The sequence below is a fragment of the Andrographis paniculata genome, unplaced genomic scaffold (assembly GCF_009805555.1).
Source record: "Andrographis paniculata isolate CXL003 unplaced genomic scaffold, ASM980555v1 Contig49END, whole genome shotgun sequence".
NCBI classification, from domain to species: Eukaryota; Viridiplantae; Streptophyta; class Magnoliopsida; order Lamiales; family Acanthaceae; genus Andrographis; species Andrographis paniculata.
In genome coordinates this window covers 1,259,712-1,277,783 of record NW_026137583.1, presented here as the reverse complement: position 1 = coordinate 1,277,783, position 18,072 = coordinate 1,259,712, and the positions used below count along the sequence as shown (strand labels likewise).

At 33.9% G+C, this 18,072-nt stretch overlaps 1 pseudogene; it reads right to left on the bottom strand.

Annotated features, from left to right (window-relative positions):
• Positions 1–1,601: 1,601 nt before the first annotated feature.
• On the bottom strand, positions 1,602–5,081 carry LOC127253095 (enolase 2-like; annotated as a pseudogene).
• Positions 5,082–18,072: the final 12,991 nt, after the last annotated feature.

Here is an 18,072-nt window from a genome sequence, read left to right as displayed (position 1 = left end):
TTAGTGCAGAAAAAAGCGTACGTAATAATGCATTAAAAATATTCTTCTTGGTGTGGTCATCACTTGAAATATTGACCGATGCACCCCGATGTTCTTTATTAATTTTTTGAACGTTGTAGTCAGTAAAATCTTGGTCAATAAATTGACTAAATTATCATTTGATCCAATAAGTTCACATCTATTTCACCATTTTTTTTGTTTTGAATATCACGAGTAAAGAAAAATTTCATTGAAATATGTTTCATTCTTGCATTACTTTTGTATAAAATAGTAGGAGAATTATCATTTTCAGATTTCAAATCACAATTACTTAAAATGTGGTGAGTCATTGATCTCAACAAGACACATTCTCGACTAGGCTTATAAATTGTTATTATTAAGACATGATTTGAAGATTTTGCGATTAATGTTTGTTTGTTTAATAGATCTCCAAGATACCACTGTACCGTCACTAACAAATAAATAGTTAGTATAAGACTTGGCTTTATGCGAGCCAGAAATATATCCATCATCTGCATATCCAATCAGTTCATGTCGAGAATTATTTCAATATAATAAACCAAGATCAATTGTTCCTTTGAGATAACGAAAAATATGTTTAATTCATTTCTAATATCGTTGTGCTGGCATTGCACTATATATTGCTAATAAATTTATAACAAATACTATATTTGGTTTTAAACTCTGCGTCTAATCCCCTCGACGGTCCTTATTTAACGGTATTTGACCTAAATGCGCCCAAACTGCGAATAAATTTTAGAATCTCAATTTTTAAACCCCTAAAATTGCAAATATATTTATTTTTATTATATTTAGCCTCAAACGAAAAATCTACGGCTAAAAGATAAATTCAATAAGCTTTCAATCCAGAAATGAAATTGACAGCTTGGATAATGAATTTGATCATCGATAAATATTCAATTTCATTGCTTCTAAATAAATTAGTTATAGTTACCTACGCACGCCTAATAACCAACTCTTCCTTAGTTTTTTTGGTAGTCAAGGTACGACCGTTAACTATTTCCTAATTAGACTAAAATCCTAGTAACGCCACAAAGAATTTTTTACTAACCTAAACTCTTTGCAAACTATAAGAGTCTAATTCAATTTAACAATCACATATCCAGACACTACAAAAAACTCTTGATTTGCGAGGGAAAAATTCCCTTGCAAATCAAATTATTTCCTTCGCAAAACATATTAGCGAGGGAAGTTGCGAAGGAATACATGTCATCGCTATACATCTGCTCGCTAATTTGGATCCGAGGAAAAATTCTCTCGCAAATATTTGTGAGGAAGTTTAGCGAAGCATCGATTCCTTCGCAAATGTTTGGGAAGGAATTTTGCGAAGATATAGTTTTCCTTCACAAATTGATTCGAAATTTGCGATGGAGTTCATTCCTTCGCAAATATCCATCGCAAATTGATTCAAGATTTGTGAGGAAGTTTGCAAGGGAATTCATTCCTTCCCAAATATCCATCGCAAATCATTTTACAAATTATCATCACTAGTTCATTTAAAATTACTATACTTTGAAAATAATTACAAACTAACAAATATAATGAAACATAGAATAAAGCTAGTGCATCAAAATCATCACTGGCTAGTAAGTTCGGAGGCTGTATAAAATATATGGCAAAGATAAGAATGTCAAAATACAAAGTGCAGTTAAGACCAGAGTGGTAAGGTTTAAGGTCAAAACATAACTCTCGCTTATTAAAGAGAAATAAAGGCTCGGAATCCACAAAACAAAAATGATTCTTCTAATAATCGGATATAAATTCTCAAGTTGCGTTTGGAGCAATGCAAAGTGCAAGTTTAATAAGGCTCAACAGGTGCACGGAAGCTTGCTCCTGCATATACTGCCTCGGAACCCAATTCCTCTTCAATCCTCAACAGCTGCATCCAAAGAAAATTCAAGTTTCACTCATAAGGTTCTTGTCGCCCGTCTGTTGTGCAATATCAGACACTAATAAATTCAGAACATGCTCTTACTTGGTTGTATTTTGCCAGATGTTCTGATCTGCAAGGAGCCCCTATCTTGATTTGGCCCTGATAATAACGATGTTGTTAGATTTCAGCTATACATAGTAATAGTTAATTATAGGTGTGATACCGATATATACAATAAAAAGCTAATGAACAGTTACTGTGGCCAGTCCAACAGAGAGATCGCAATGAAGGTGTCCTCTGTCTCTCCACTGTATCCAGATATTATATTGATTGTCAAGACATGGAATAAATAGTTATCGAAATTTGCCAAACTACTGTTTAAGTCCACATTTCATACCTTCTGTGGCTGGCCATCACTCCCCAACCAGCATGCATCGACATTTTTACAGCTTCAATACTTCCAGTCACAGAACCAATCTGGTTAACCTGAAAGTCCAACAAAAAGGGCAAGAATCGTCTCATTGAGGCCCCAAAGAAATTTGAACTTGAATGAATATGCGCATTGTAATGTACGGTAACAACGTATACCTTAAGAAGAAGTGCATTGCAAGTCTTCTCCTTAATTGCCTTGTCAACTCTCTGCCCACATTAAAAAAAAAAAATGAGAAACAAGAAAACCAACATTTACTCCAAAACAAGGCTATGAATAAGCATCGCAAGGTTTTCAATCATCAGAATCAATCACCTTGGGGTTAGTGACGAGGAGATCATCTCCCACTATCTGTACTTCAGCACCAATTTCTTTGGTGAGTTTTGCATAGGCCTCCCAGTCATCCTGGTCAAATGGATCTTGACAAAGCAACGGGTGAGAACTCAAGAACAAATGTAGCATTTACTGAACCCTCTTATATTTAAGGATATTCAAGACAGCATAGGAACTTGCCTCTTCCTTGAAGTTCAAATCATAAGTCTTGTCTGATGAATAAAATTCAGATGCAGCAACATCCATTCCAATAACAACCTAAACGAATCCTTTCATCAGCACCATTCTAATAAATGTGATTCAATACACATACAACAGACACTATAAAACCTTACTTTTCCTGTATAACCAGCTTTCACAATGGCTGTCTTAAGCAGCTCAAGACCTTCCTTGTTTTCCTGGAATAATAATAATTAGAAATGTCAGCATATAACATTGAGAAAAAAATAGAGATACGAAGCTATGAATACTGCATTACCTGAATGTTGGTAGCAAAGCCACCCTCATCACCAACATTTGTAGCATCTTGCCCATATTTCTTCTTAATAACAGACTGAAAACAACATGATCCACACATTTCAATCATGCAAGCAGAACAAACGTTGCAACCTAAGCTATAACCATTCATAACTTTCATAAAAGCCAATGAACTACAAACATGATGTCGTCTTGCACTAGATTTTACACTAAGACGAGAATCTATCAGCCTTCTCATAAAGTGATGGAAATATTTGACTACGACTTGCCTTCATATGATGATATACTTCCACACCCATCTTCATGGCCTCTTTGAATGAAGAAGCTCTAACAGGAAGAATCATGAATTCCTGGCACAAATAGTTTGTGTTTATAACAACATTAAGACAAATAAATATTACAAATTATTTCCATCTAAAGAATAGTAGGAAAAATAGATAAAAATACCTAAAGCCCATCACAGTTTTATTGCAGAAAAGAGAAGTCCATGGAACATGAAAAGGTCCAACAGTTATTCTGTTACTCACATTCGACTCCAAGAATTACATTTGGGATCAACGCGAATTCCAGCAAGCTTCTCCTCAGACCTTGCCAATTATTCTAGAGGAGGCAATCATCTCCTTTTGAGGAAGAGTATTTTATCCCTACCAGGTGAAAATGATAGTGTTGGAAGGGGCGGAGCATCAACAATATTTCTGATCTCTGGTGGAGGAAGTCTATGTCCATTTCCCTCTGATAATTCTACAAGGATGTGTGATACAGCAGATGAGAATTAGAAATTTAACCTTTTAAGATTGATGTGAAAAGTTAAGATTCAAACTGAACACTAGATGCAGATCCTCTTCTTCTTGAATCAGACAAACAAAGATGAGAATCCTATTAAGTATTACTGTGCAGTACAAACATGAAAGGACCTAGTGATTTGTTGAGTAACGGCAAAGTTATGAGACAACAGTCACCAACTAGCTTCCTCCCGACTAGATGAAACAAAGAGTGAGCGTAAAGTCACCAAAACCAATCCGTTTCGGCGATACAGCTTGTTGAAAAACCAGGGGTGCAACAGGCCGCAAAGATAGTTTCATCAGATGAACGTCATAAAAGTACCTCTGCCACATGAATTATAATAACGTCATATAAATTGATCACAAATTTCAATACGAAGTCTGAATCTTAATCAAAGAGGTTCCCCATAGCTGACGGATGTATGTAGGATCTAGAAAGATGAGAAAGAGCCGCTACTCGTCATTAAGAAAATAAACAGACAACAACAACAGAAGAAGAGAGTTTAGCTAAAGATCATTTAACAACAGCAACACAAAAGATTTATATCTTCCGATCAAAGCCAAGCACAAAGTCACTCAAACGCTTCGGCACGACAGGATAAAGGAAAGAGAAGTAGAGAAACAAGCCTCCCTCGAACTTCCCCGACCGCAATCACATTCATACAAAATCCAGATTACAGTGCAGAGTAACAATATCGGAAAACCCCAAGCAGTGGTCAGTATTCCAAAAATGAATTCATACACACACGAAGTCAGGAAGCTAGTTTATCCAATAGCTACCTTCAGAGTCAACGGTGGATGAAGAAGAATTGGTGGCGCCACCCAAGCTCTCGGTGGCGGCGTTCATGGCAGCAGCGCTGCGGAACGTCATCGTCCGTGCCCCAACGGCAACTGATGACTTCGGCTTAAAGAATAGAGAGGATGGAGGGAGAGTCGATTTTAGTTTTACAGAGAGAAAGCGCAGTGTAGATGAGAGAAGGAGACGATGCTTGTGTGAATGAAGGAAGGAAAAGCGGGGGCAAACTTTGTGAAGCAACATGCTAGCTGATGAATGGATGAACATAATTTCTCCAACCTGAATCTCCTTTTAGGAGTGGGTGAGTGCGCGCCTGCCTGCCTGCATCCACAGGACTAGGAAGGAACCATCCTTGAAGGATCTATCCCTAGTATTTCATTTGTTATATAAAAATATGTTTATTTTTTTATTTAAAATATTTGTATTTTTAATAAAAAAATTATATTATATTTTATAAATTTTCATAATAATTATTTTTTTATTAATTTAATAAAATCTAAAATTTATTAAGAAAATTAATTTTTTTTTACTTTCGATCCTTTTTAAAAATAATTTAAAAATATTATTTATTAATAAAAATACTAATCTGTAATTTTGTAAGGGAATATAAATTCGCAAAATTCTTCGCTAATAGCAAGAAATTTTTATATTCCTTGCAAATTATGTTCGTTGATTACGAATTAATTAATTCCATTACAAAATTTTTTCGTAAAAATAAAATTCATCGGTATTTGCGAGGGATAAGAAATTTCTTACAAAAATCCTTAGCTAATGTATATTTTTTTTTGCAGTGAGAATTGTTCATAATTGATTCCGTGATTTCTTAATGGTGTCTGCCACTAGTTGTTACTTGAACTAAAACGTAATTACGGACGCCTAATTTAGTATAGCAATAAATCTTTAATCTAACTTAAATACTAGGTCACAATACCCAACTAAATCAAAGATTATTAAACATTAAAATCTGAAATCACATAAATACTTAGGAACCAAGAATATCATAAAATCAAAACAAAATATAATCTCACAAATTCATACCAAGTTGTTTCTTTCACCCCTAAAGTAGAAAAGTAACTACTCGTTAATCATAGAAGGAAGATCAAAGATAACAAAGATAAATATCGCCGGAAATTGATTGCATTGATGGGGAAGAACTCGAAATTTTTTTGGATGAATCTTTCTTCTTTTTGTCATTGCATGATTTCTCTATAGGGTTGTTCTACACTGTGTTCTCCTCCATATATGAAAAGCGGCACCTCCCCCATTCTTTTCTTTTATTTTTGCCCTAATTTTGCAACGATCGGGCTTTTGGGTCTTTTAATTTATTCTTCTAGTAATTGGGTCTTTTTGTTCTCTTTTCCTCCAATTCTACCAATTTTATTATTTTTCTCCTGCGAATCATACATAAACAATATATACACAAATTAGGTAGGATCCAATCAAAACAAACCAAATCTCGCAAATAATATAAATTTTTAACGCATGCGATTTATGAATATCAAATCTCCCCACACCTAGATCATGATTGTCTTCAAGCATAGATTCGAAAAAAGCCAAAAGAAATTGCAGATGACTCAATATGACAAGAAAATCTAACACAACCAAATCAATCGGAAATTCAACACATCAAGCTGAGTCCACCTCATAGGATAAAGTGTATGCACACATACTCTTTGAAAGAAATAACTGTGTATAAGTGGCTAACGCTTAAGTACAACTACAAAAGACTAACCTATAAGCTTGAGTAAAATCAAATCTCCTTCGCTTAAGATATTCGAATATAATATAAAGAATCAAAGGGACTCTTTATAAGAGTTGTAACGGGATTGATGGTCAAGGGTAGGAAAACTGATATACAAAGGCTAAAATATGTCATAAAAGAACATGATACTAGCACATAGAAATTAAAGTAGTTCAACGTAAACAATGAAACTCTTACTTTATTTACTACCCAAACTTCAATAACATAATTATATCAATAATACTTCATCGAGATGATATTTTTTCTATTTTCTTTTCTTTTTTACTTTTATTTTGGTGTTTTCCTTTATATATATATATATATATATACACACACCTTCACTACCCATTCCCATTGCACTAATCACTCCTGTAGACATTATTTATTTATAATCGAATTTAATATCTAACTGGTGCTAAACAAATAAGTGCATCACAACATGAACTTAAAGTAATTCTCTCTAACATAAGGTTCAAATCGGAGAAGACTTAATTCAAAAGAAAGGTACGGGGCAAAAAGACAATTTAATATACAAAGAAATAAGCTAAAAAGGCTCAAATGGGCTAATTAGGGGAATATATTGTGCTAGGTGATAAAAAAAAACTCAATAGGGTTACCTAATGCCCTTACCATTTTCAAAATGCAAGACTCGGTAATTGCAAGTTCAATATGCATAATCACTCAAGTTCTAGGTCATTTTATTGAGCACTACAATTGACACATGAATGAAATTCCAAAAGCTTGAATATTATGTGGTTTATTTGTTAATGTAAATTTTTTAGAATATAGGCTCGAATTCTCACAGGGTTCAAATGTCACCTGGGTCAACTTATCACAATATCATTAATCATGCCAGACTAACTTATCACACAAACCACATTTGTCACACCTCAAACTAATCTAAAAAACTTGCGAAAGGATAACAAATCAAGCATAAAAATTAGTACAAAGTAAAAAATTTGCCAAAACGTTTTGCATCGCTCTCCCCACACCTTAAACATATATTGTCCTCAATGTAAATAAATAAAAGAAGAGAAAAACTTCCCTGAAGCCCGTAGGAGTGCGGCAATGTATTCTTGTTTCCTTGCCAATGGCCTTGTGAGTCGGTGACGCATAAATCACCTTTAGGGGCTTGAAAATTCTCATGAGATCTGAAGAAACAAACTCACCAAGAACAACAAAGTATCCCAAAAAGGAGTGATATGTGATCTAAGGAGTCAAATGCCTTTCTCAATTTAGACACAAAAGAAACATTATAAATACAAGTCAATAAGAGGACACATATAGCATCGAGATTCGGCATGAGAATTCAATTTTCAGTCCAACTAAGGCAAATGTTCCGAACCAAAACAAGATATACAATGAATGATGCAATTCATTATAACCAACAAATTCAAATGCATAACTAACCACAATTTGCAAGTAATCAGCTACTCATTGAACTCAAAATAAGAAGCACAAAAAATTGTCATAGGCACTGAAGTTCAGAAAATTTATCCCAACAGTGGAAACAACTAATCATACTAGTAATGCCCAAATTCAACATAGCGACTTCAAATTTTATTCCAGCCTACCAAATCGACTAACCATCGGAATATCCTTAAATTGAAAGTACGAGAGGGATGGAGAGATATTACCGAGTCTGTGGCAGAGACTAGGATCGACAGCTGTGGTCTGGGCGCAGGTCGGACATGGTGGGAGCGACGCGGCAGCCAGTCAGCATTGGTCGCGTGGCTGACGAAGAGGAAGAGTGAACACAGTCGGTGCGGCTGAAGGCAGACGGCTGGCGGCGCCGCTGCTGGTGGCTGGAGAGCATGGTTGGAGGCTGTCGTTGGCTGGGCTGGGCTTGGCGCGGGCGCACGCGGCGCCGGTCTGGTTAACGGCGGCGCCGGTCGGTTCGGTCTTGACGGCTAGTGAGGTCGGGCGAAGCCGGTCTGGGACAGAGGGGCTGGGCAGCGGCGTTGGGAGGAAGAAGCTGGGCGACACCGGAGCGGCGCTCGCTGTCGACGGTGAAGGTATTGGAAGATGACGCTGGCGGTTCGCAGGGGTGACTGTTGTCACGACTAGATGCTGATGGTGGAAAACGCCGGCGCTGGAATCGGCGTCGCCGGCGGCGGTGGTCCGCGGTCCTGGGCAAGGGTGGTCAATTGCGGTAGGAGGCGGGTCTGGGTGGCGGGTGAAGATTGATAGAAGAGGGGAAATTGAATTTGGATTTACTTTTTTTTTTTATTTTTTTTTTTTTATTTGGGATTTGTACAAAATGACAACTCTGCATATGTGCTCTACTGTTTTTTGGCATCAATCCGATGTGACCACACCTGAGCAATAGGTACTCTGGTTTGATCAGACCTAAGACTACCATCCTCATCTTTTTTTACTTTTTTATTTCTCCAAGAAGTTTACCTAAAAAAAAAAGAATTAAACAAAAATTAAAGAAAATAAATGAGATAAAACTAAAAACTTGAGTTGGCTCCCAAAAGGAACATTTCTTTAACATCTTTGGCTAGACGTAGTTTCCATACAAGTCATTGGGTGGCACTACTTCAGATCGTTTTACCGACTTCAATCTCGTCTTTTGCTTCAATGTTTGAAACAATGATTACTCATAAAAAAACCAGATTTATATCATTATTTTAGTGAACAAGTTCCAATTGATTTAGAGGGGCCTTCGATTTTATATTCAATATAAATCTTCCGTGCAATCCCAAGACTTCCTACATACTTTTGTCAATAATATTCACACTACACAAGGTGTTAGGTTTTTCAAGATATTTTATACAATCTAAAATAATTGCACTTTTTCACCATCAAATTCTATAGAAAGTATACATTGTTTCGCATCAATTTTAGTTTGTACAGTGCACATAAATGATATTCCAAGTAAAATCGGTGCAGGATTTGAAGACTTATCATCATGCATATCAAGTACATAAAACTCAATTGGAAAAATTAATTCGTTAACTTGCTCTAGAATATCTTCAATCAATCCTTCAGAGTAAGAATTTTTCCTATCGGCTAATTGCATAATAATTCCAATTTCTTTTAAAGGCTTAATATTCAAAAACTTACAAATGGATTCAGGCATCACATTAATTGCGGCTCCTAAATATAACATTGTTTGTTTAATCTTCAACTTACCTATTTTACAAGTAATTGAAAACATACTTGGCTCAGCGCATTTAAGAGGAACCTTACGTTGTAAAACAACATATACACTCTCTCCAGCGATTATGCATTCGTCTCCTCGTAATCTCCTCTTTTTGGCGCACAGATCCTTAAGAAATTTTGAGTATTTCGGCACTTGCTTGATCGCATCTAGCAGGGGTATTTTCAATTCCACATTTCGAAACATTTCTATCATCTTCTTATTTTTGTCGTTTTTCTTTGGTTTTGCCAACCTACAATGAAACATTGCAACATTAATTTGAAATGAGTAGGTGTGTCGAAAATTACCTTGTTCGATGTTTCATTGACTGCTTCTTCTATATCTTTCTCAATGTCATCCTCATTCTTGTCCTTAGAAACTTCAACTTTTGATAGTTCTAAATCTTCACCACTCTGTATAACAATTGAGCTCACATTCTTTGGATTGGCATCGGATTGTAAGGGCAATATGACTTTTTCTCTTGACTCCATCTCGTGCATCTCATTCTCTATTTAACTTACTTGTTCTTCCAAGCTCTTTATGCTATTCCAAGTTTCCTGTTGAAATTGCAACATGTTAACGCCATAGTTTTCATCATATTCTTTAAGGAATTAGTCGAAACCATTTTAGAGGGTTGTGGTGGGTGGTTAGGTGCTGGGAATCCTCTCGAATGATCTCCAAAGTTAGCTTGTTGATTCTCATACGTTAAGTTAAGGTGATCTTTCTATCTTGGATTGTAAATATTCGAGTAGGGGTTGTATGCTCTTGGGATAAATCCCATAGCATTAACATCTACTTCTTGAGTCAAGGTAGGACAAATATCAGTCAGACGTTCTTAACTTGCACAGATCCCGCAAGCCTTAACTTGTGTATTCCCTACAATAAATTTTGAACAAATGAAGTTAGTTAAGTCAATTGTTGTTTTGGCGCTCTTCGGAGAGCGTCAGGCTTCACTGCCCCTCCTTGTGACGTAAGGCGGTCTGGCGACGCCGCGACGTCCTAAACCCGAATCAAGCCCTAACTCGATCTTACCCTTAACCGGTTTCTACCCGAAATCAAGCCCTACCTGAACCGGACGGTCTGACTATAAATATCTTCTCAAAAATTGTCTAATTTGTTACGCCGTTTCTGGAATCTTCCCCTCCGCTCCAGTCCGCCGAACCGAAGACGCTCCAGTCCACCGACGTCGCACCAGTCGCCGAACCGAAGCCACGCTCCTGGGTGAGTGGAATCTTAATCTCAGTTTCTCTCATTTTTTATTTTTTTTTTTATATTATTATTCTATTATTAATTTTTTAATATATATTATATTACTATTATTAGCTATTGTTTTAATAACATTTAGTTAATTATTTATATATTTTTTATTTGTTAATATAATAATATTATTTATTTTTATTTTGCAACATATTTTTTATAATTTTTCATTTTATAAAATAAATTTTTTATTTATTTCGTATTATTTTGACATATTGATATATAAATATTTATAAGATTAAATTTGCTATGGCCAAAAGTGAAGCGTCAACGATAGATCCATCCAAAGATCCCAAAAGAAAAGCTAAGTCAAATGATCCGGATTGGAAATATGCTTTTTGCCCGGACTTGGGAAATAGAGATTTGGTAGAATGTTCCCTTTGCCATAAGCAAGTACGATTGAGAATAAAGCGATTGAAACAACACTTGCTTGGAAATTTTAGAGATGTAGAGAAGTGTTCAAAAACTACCGAAGAAATCCGGAATGAGATGCGGGAGTTCCTAAAGAAAAAGACAGTAGGAAAGCAGCCCATGCGTAGTCGTATTGAATTAGATGACGACGACAACATTGACGACGATGTTGATGTGAATGTTCAAGGAGCAAGGCAAGGGATATCGCACGACTCAGTTTCTAATCCTAGATTGGGTACTTTGAGCAAGAGGAAGCGTTCGCAATCTGTTCTAAATTTTCCATCGATGCCGTCACAAGGTGGAAAAGAAAGCAAATTGGTTGCTTCAATGCTTAGAAAAACCCCGGAGGAAGTCATTGAGGAAAGACATAGCAAAACGAGTAGTGGAAGTCAAAGAACATTGGAAGCGTGTACAAGGAACAAGGAGGAGATCGAAAGATTTCATGGACATATTGCCGATTTTTTTTACAAAAATGGCATACCATTCAATGTGGCAAAGTCTCGAAGTTTTGAGATAATGATTGAGTCAACGGGGCAGATGGGACCGGGTGTAAAATGTCCAAGTTATCATGAATTAAGAGGTCCTCTTTTGGAGAAGGCGGTAAAAAAGACGCAAACATTGAAGGAAAAACATGTTCTTGCTTGGAAGCAATACGGATGTTCACTTATGAGCGACGGGTGGACGGATAAAAGAGGGCGGCATTTGATTAATTTCCTCGTCAATAGTCCAGAAGGTACTTATTTTTTTAGTCGATTGATGCATCAAGTCAAGCGCAAGTTGCATCACTATTGGCGGATTACTTCAAGCGAAAATTGAACAAATTGAAAAAAAATGCGTAGTTCAGGTAGTAACGGACAATGATCAATAGAAATCAATAATAAAAGCCATGATCCAGTTATTTCTTCTTTCTAAATGTGTGTGCATTGGAAGATAATACATGGAAGTATGTATCTTGTACTGATTGATTATCTTTCATAATATAGATTTAGTTTAGACAAATGCAAGTCTAAGAGATTCATTTTAGTTCTTGAGCCTGTCGCAAACTAGTCTCGTAAGTGAAAATTTTCGCACTTTTAGTCCCCAGCGCTGAAGATGCCTATGTGGCACCCATATGACTTGCCAAAAGACACGTGTCCGCCAGATCAGCGACACCTGGTAGACAACTAGATTTTAAAAAAAAATTATTAAAAAATTTAATTTATTTATTTTTTCTTTTTTTTTTTGTAAAAATTAAAACTTTTCAAGAAAAAATTTGAAAATTAATTTTTTAAAAAATTAAAAAAAAATAAAAATCCACGTGTCTTCCGGCGAGCCACATGTGTGCCAAGTAGACATTTGCTCTCAAGGACTAAAATTGCAAATATTTTCTTCTTACGGACTAGTTTACCACAGATTCCAATTACAAGGCTAAAATGATAAAAAAAAAAAAAAAAAAAAATCTAGTTATAAACTTAAAAATCAGTTTACCCTTTTATAAAAAAATTCCTCGGTCATGTATAATTAGTCTACTTTCTTTTGGATACGGAGTTTAATTAAAGAATATTGGATTAGATAATTAATTTAGTTTGATTAATTTATATAATATTTTTAATGTATTTTTATTTTAATAATATTTTATTTAGTGAAATATTAAAATAACAATTGAAGTAATTTTTTATGCTGAATATTTGATTTTTTAAATTAATTTAAAAAAAATTGTTGTATCAATTGTAAAACAGTAGCTACATAACAAAATATTTTAAACTAATCTTAATAATTTAAACATAATTAAACAATAATTATATAACGTGACTATAAAGTTTTTAATTTAAACAATATTTTAAATAAAATTTTCCCAAAAGTAAATACAAAAAATAAAAATATAATTAAATTTAGTTATTGATGGTAATAAATTTGATAGTACATGGTATTTAAGAAAAATATAGTTTAATAGTATGTGGTATTTAAGAAAAAATATAGTTTAGTAAGTTAACAATATAATAGTTTATGATATTAATTTACTCTCTCGTTCCATCTTATTTGTCCACTAATTCTAACGTGGTCTCACATTATTTGTCATTTTATTTTTAGAAAAATAAAAAAACTATACACTTTTATCACACCTAAAATTAATGTTTTAATGTTAATTAAACGAATCAGTTATTTTAATCTTAATTTAAAATTATTTATATTATATCTAGACATAAAAGGTGAACGAAGTAGTATTTTTATGTGAATAGTGATTTTTGTATTTTTAAAATAAAAATTAAATATATGATTAAGAGAATTTTTAAATATATATTTAGATATGTTAAACACTATATTTCAATAAAATATACTCACAATCTTGTAGAGAATAATACTTTATATAATATAATTAAATAAAAAAATATTTTTATTTATCTATGATTAACATTAACTAATTTTTTTTTAAAAAAAAATAAATAGAGGGTTGTAAATATAGAAAAAAAATATATATTTGTTTATTGAGGGATTATATATATAAATAGAAAAGTTTTGAGTGGAATGGGAGAGAGAGAGAAATTAAGACGGTTTTGAGTGAGATTGAAGAAAGATAAAAGTTTAGGGGGTTTTGAGTATATGTACATGTAAGATGTTATAAATTTAATCAAGTCGATTTACATCTTTGGTGGAACCTAAAATTCAGAGGCTCGAAGACCGTTCGTCAATTCCGTCGGTTTGGGTTCCGGAAGTACTCCAAAGAGTCTCTCTGTCGTCGTATTGGGGGCGGCTTCTTCGGTGGAGCCTGCATGGTTTCGAGCCTATATGAGGTTTCGAGCCTAAACGACCGATTTCGATGGATTTAAACTAACATCTACTAAAACTGGATAAATCTACTAGAAAACGGATAAAAATATGTTGGAAACATAAATTAGCAATAAATTAAGATAATCTTCTAAAACTTCTGGATAAACTAGTAAATGATAAAAGACTTGCAGATGATATCTATGTGTGTTCTTGTCCTGTGTTTGTTCCTTTCCATCAGCTCCCAACTGCTTCCGTTGCCTCTGAACCGACTTCCACTTGCTCTGAACTTCTTCCATTGCCTCTGGATTGGATCTACTGCTTACCCCGACTTGCTTCCATCGTAATCTTAGCCGTCCACGGGAATGTGTCCTCAACAGCCTTGAGTTACATGGAATCTTCATTCTTCTTCCTTTTGTCATAACCAATATAAAAAAACAACATCTCAAATTTAAAAATACAAACAAACACACTTTTATTTTTTATATTATATAAAAAGTTAATTTAATATTTAAAACTATCTCATCAATATTTATTTACATTACATCAAATAATTATTCTAGTTCAAAATTTTATTTGAATGTCAGTAGTTTGTTACTTTAGTCCACTTTGTGATATGACTTCCGTGTCAAACTTCTTTTGTATTTGCATGTCAGTAGTTTGTTACTTTTGTTGATGATTTTCAAATATACTTGATTTTATTTAATGAAAGCTTATCCTAGTTTATTTTACCAATATTCTAAATCAGTTTGGTGTATCTATTAAAAACTTCGAATAGATGATGTCGTCATTTAATATTTTTCTAATTCTATGACTAAAGTTTATTTCATCTCAAGGTATTTTACATCAAATCCTTTTGTGCATACAATCCTCAACAAAAAGAGCTTGTTGAACACAAAAATTGTATTCGCATTGAAACAACTCGTACACTGTTTGTGCATTATAGTGTTCTTTTTTGTTTTTGGCTAATTCTATTCTTACTGCATGCCATCTTCAGTTCTAGAGAATAACTTCCTCATCAAATATTGTTTCCTCAAAATACGTTGTATCATTTACTCATCCGTGTCTTTGGGTGTATTGTATTTTGTTATGATTACTTTTTTTGTCGGGATAAGTTAGTTCCTTATGCATTAAAGTGTGTTTTTCTTGGTTATTTTAGGGTTCAGAAGGGTTATAATGTTTTTCTCTTGACACTTGTCGGTATTACTTTTATTCTGGTGTTAGCTTCTTCGAGTCAACCCCTTATTTCTTCTCTTCGTCTACAATATCATATGTCAACAATGTGTTACCTATTCCTTTTTCTTCCCCTCTTCTTTCAGATCCACCTCTTCATGTTTATCGTCACCGGCCTCATTCTCTCCTTTCAATGCTCCTACCGATCATGCTCCTACAGCCCCTTAAGAATCTCTTGATTCTCAAGACTTGCCATCATATTCTTTTCCTACAATTCCAACACTACCAGATCATGGGCCATTACACTATGGTACTTGTTCTTCTCACAATCCACATCCAAATTAAAATTTTCTTAGTTTTCATCGTCTCTTCCACTTACTATATATTTGAGTCATACTTATCCTCTGTCTTTCTTCTTAACATTGTTTGTGAGGCACTTCCCTATCACAGCTAGCAACAAAGCATAGTGGCTGAAATGACTGATTTACATGCTAATCCCAAGGCCTGGATGGTCAGGTAGCTCGTCGCAAAGACTATTTAGCGGTTAAAGGATTCAAGAAAGTCTTTGGTGAGAATTACACTAAAATAATCTCTCTTGCTGCTAAGGTGTCTTTGATTCGTCTCTTTCTTGCTTTGGATGCTATGCCCTCTTGGCCTTTTCATTAACTGAATATTAAAAATGTCTCTTCATGGCGAACTTCAAGAAAAAATTAATGTTGAGCGGTCTTCTACATTTGTTGCTTAGAGGAAGTCTAGTCTTATCTGCAAACTACGTCGCTATCTATATAGATTAAAACAATCTCAGTGTGTTTGGTTTGATCGATTCAACAATTTTATACAAGACTTTGGCATGATTTGAAATGCATTAGACCATTTTCTTTTTTTTTTTTATATATAAACACACGTGAAGTGGTAACTGTTTATACATTCTTGGATATTGTTACCGGATCTGATCAAGAAGGGGTTACCCAATTTAACAAGAGAACCACTAGGTTTTTTTTGGTATTGAAATTGCTCAATCACGTGATAGTATTGTTCTTTCACAAGAGCAGTATGCATTGGATATTCTTGGAAAAAATGAATTTTCTGACTGGACGCCAATTGACTCTCGTACGGGGCTAAATTTGAACCTTCTTTAAGGACATGGAGAACCACTAGCTTACGCTGGAAGATATCACAAAATGGTATGTAAGCTTAACTATCTCACACTTACTCAGTTCGATATCCTCTTTGTTGTGAGTGTTGTGCGTGAATTTCTTCAGACTCCATGCGATGCTCATTAGAATGCTGCATTTCAAAATTTAAGGTACACCATTGGGTCTCCTAGTAAAGAATTATTGTATACTATTCAAGGTCACACTTAAGTAATTGACTACTCAGATGCTAATTATGAAGTAATTTTAACTTAGACAACCAAATCTCTAACTTGACTGGTAAGTTGAATAACATCAAACATGAATGTAGTGTAACCTCAAATGTACCAACCTATATTGTTCAGGGAGTTTTACCATCCTATATATCAAATAATTTTTCATAATTTTAAAATCTCTAAAATCAATGTATATAGTAAGAAACTTTATATATACCTTTATTGATGTAATGTCAATTTTATTTCACAGTATCATCTATTATTTCAAAAATATGTAAAACTCTCAAAAATATTATAATTAAAAAAATCAAATAACTATCCTCCCAATTTTGCAATTAAGAGGAGAACTGCCTTTCTTGGAAGCACAATGGAACCAAACTATGCTTACTAAACAAAAGTTCAATGATCCAAAGGTACACGCCTTATAACCAACTATTTTTATTTAAGAAAAATTGTTTGTTTAAATTTATCTCTATTACCAAGGAAAAATAAATATGTTACGGTAATGGTGTGGGATTAAGCCAAATGTGAAAAGACTTGGCAATAGCATTAACAAAAGCTATTTGTTAGTTGATAATCAAATGAGAAGATTTTATAGATAAAAATATCACTTAAATCTCCAATTTATCCTTAAATTCAGCTCATGTCATGTGTGTGCTTTTCATATTAGACAAGAGATGAGCATAAATAAGGTCAGAAAGAAACCATAAACAATACGAAAGATATAACTCATAAAAAACTTAGATTCCAAACCTTCAAAGGAAGTTGCCAAACATCATCGGTAACCAAGAACATTGTCGATGAAACAAAAGAACATACAACTGATAATGACATTAATTTGGATTTCATTATCTTCGCTGTGTGGGCAAGAAAGTTCCGATGACAGTTTACTTATTAACAGCCAACATGTACAGGGCACATTGAAGATCTGTTTCTGTATGATTCTAAGTACCTTTAATATATGAACAATATACATCTTTATCTTTTAATTTAGGTAGGGCCGGTCCTAACTTTCGAAAAGCCAAGACAAAAAATAAAATAAAAGACTCCTTAATATATATAAATAATATTTTTTACTTATAATTATATATAAATAATTAAATAAAAAATTTTTTGTCTACATAATTAAATAAGGCCTCTGAATATATATAAATAATAATTTTTTTTACCTATAATAAAATATAAATAATTAGATAAAATAATTTTTTCTAGTATTTTTAAGATGCAAAAATATCAATAATGATATTAATGTTAATTTTGTCTAATATTTCCTATTGAATGCACCAACTTTGAACCCATAACCTCATAATTCTAAATTCATTTCACACCATCAAGTCATATCCTTATAAAATTTTGTATGTATCAAATAATATTTTTATAAAAATGTTCTCTCGCCCGACCTACCATTTAATTAAGTACAGAGTCTAATCCCATATGTATACTTGTGCTCGCTCTTGTTTTTGAGTCAAAGTATTCATATGTAAGTGTAGTGTGATGTGACATAGCTTTACAAAGCTCT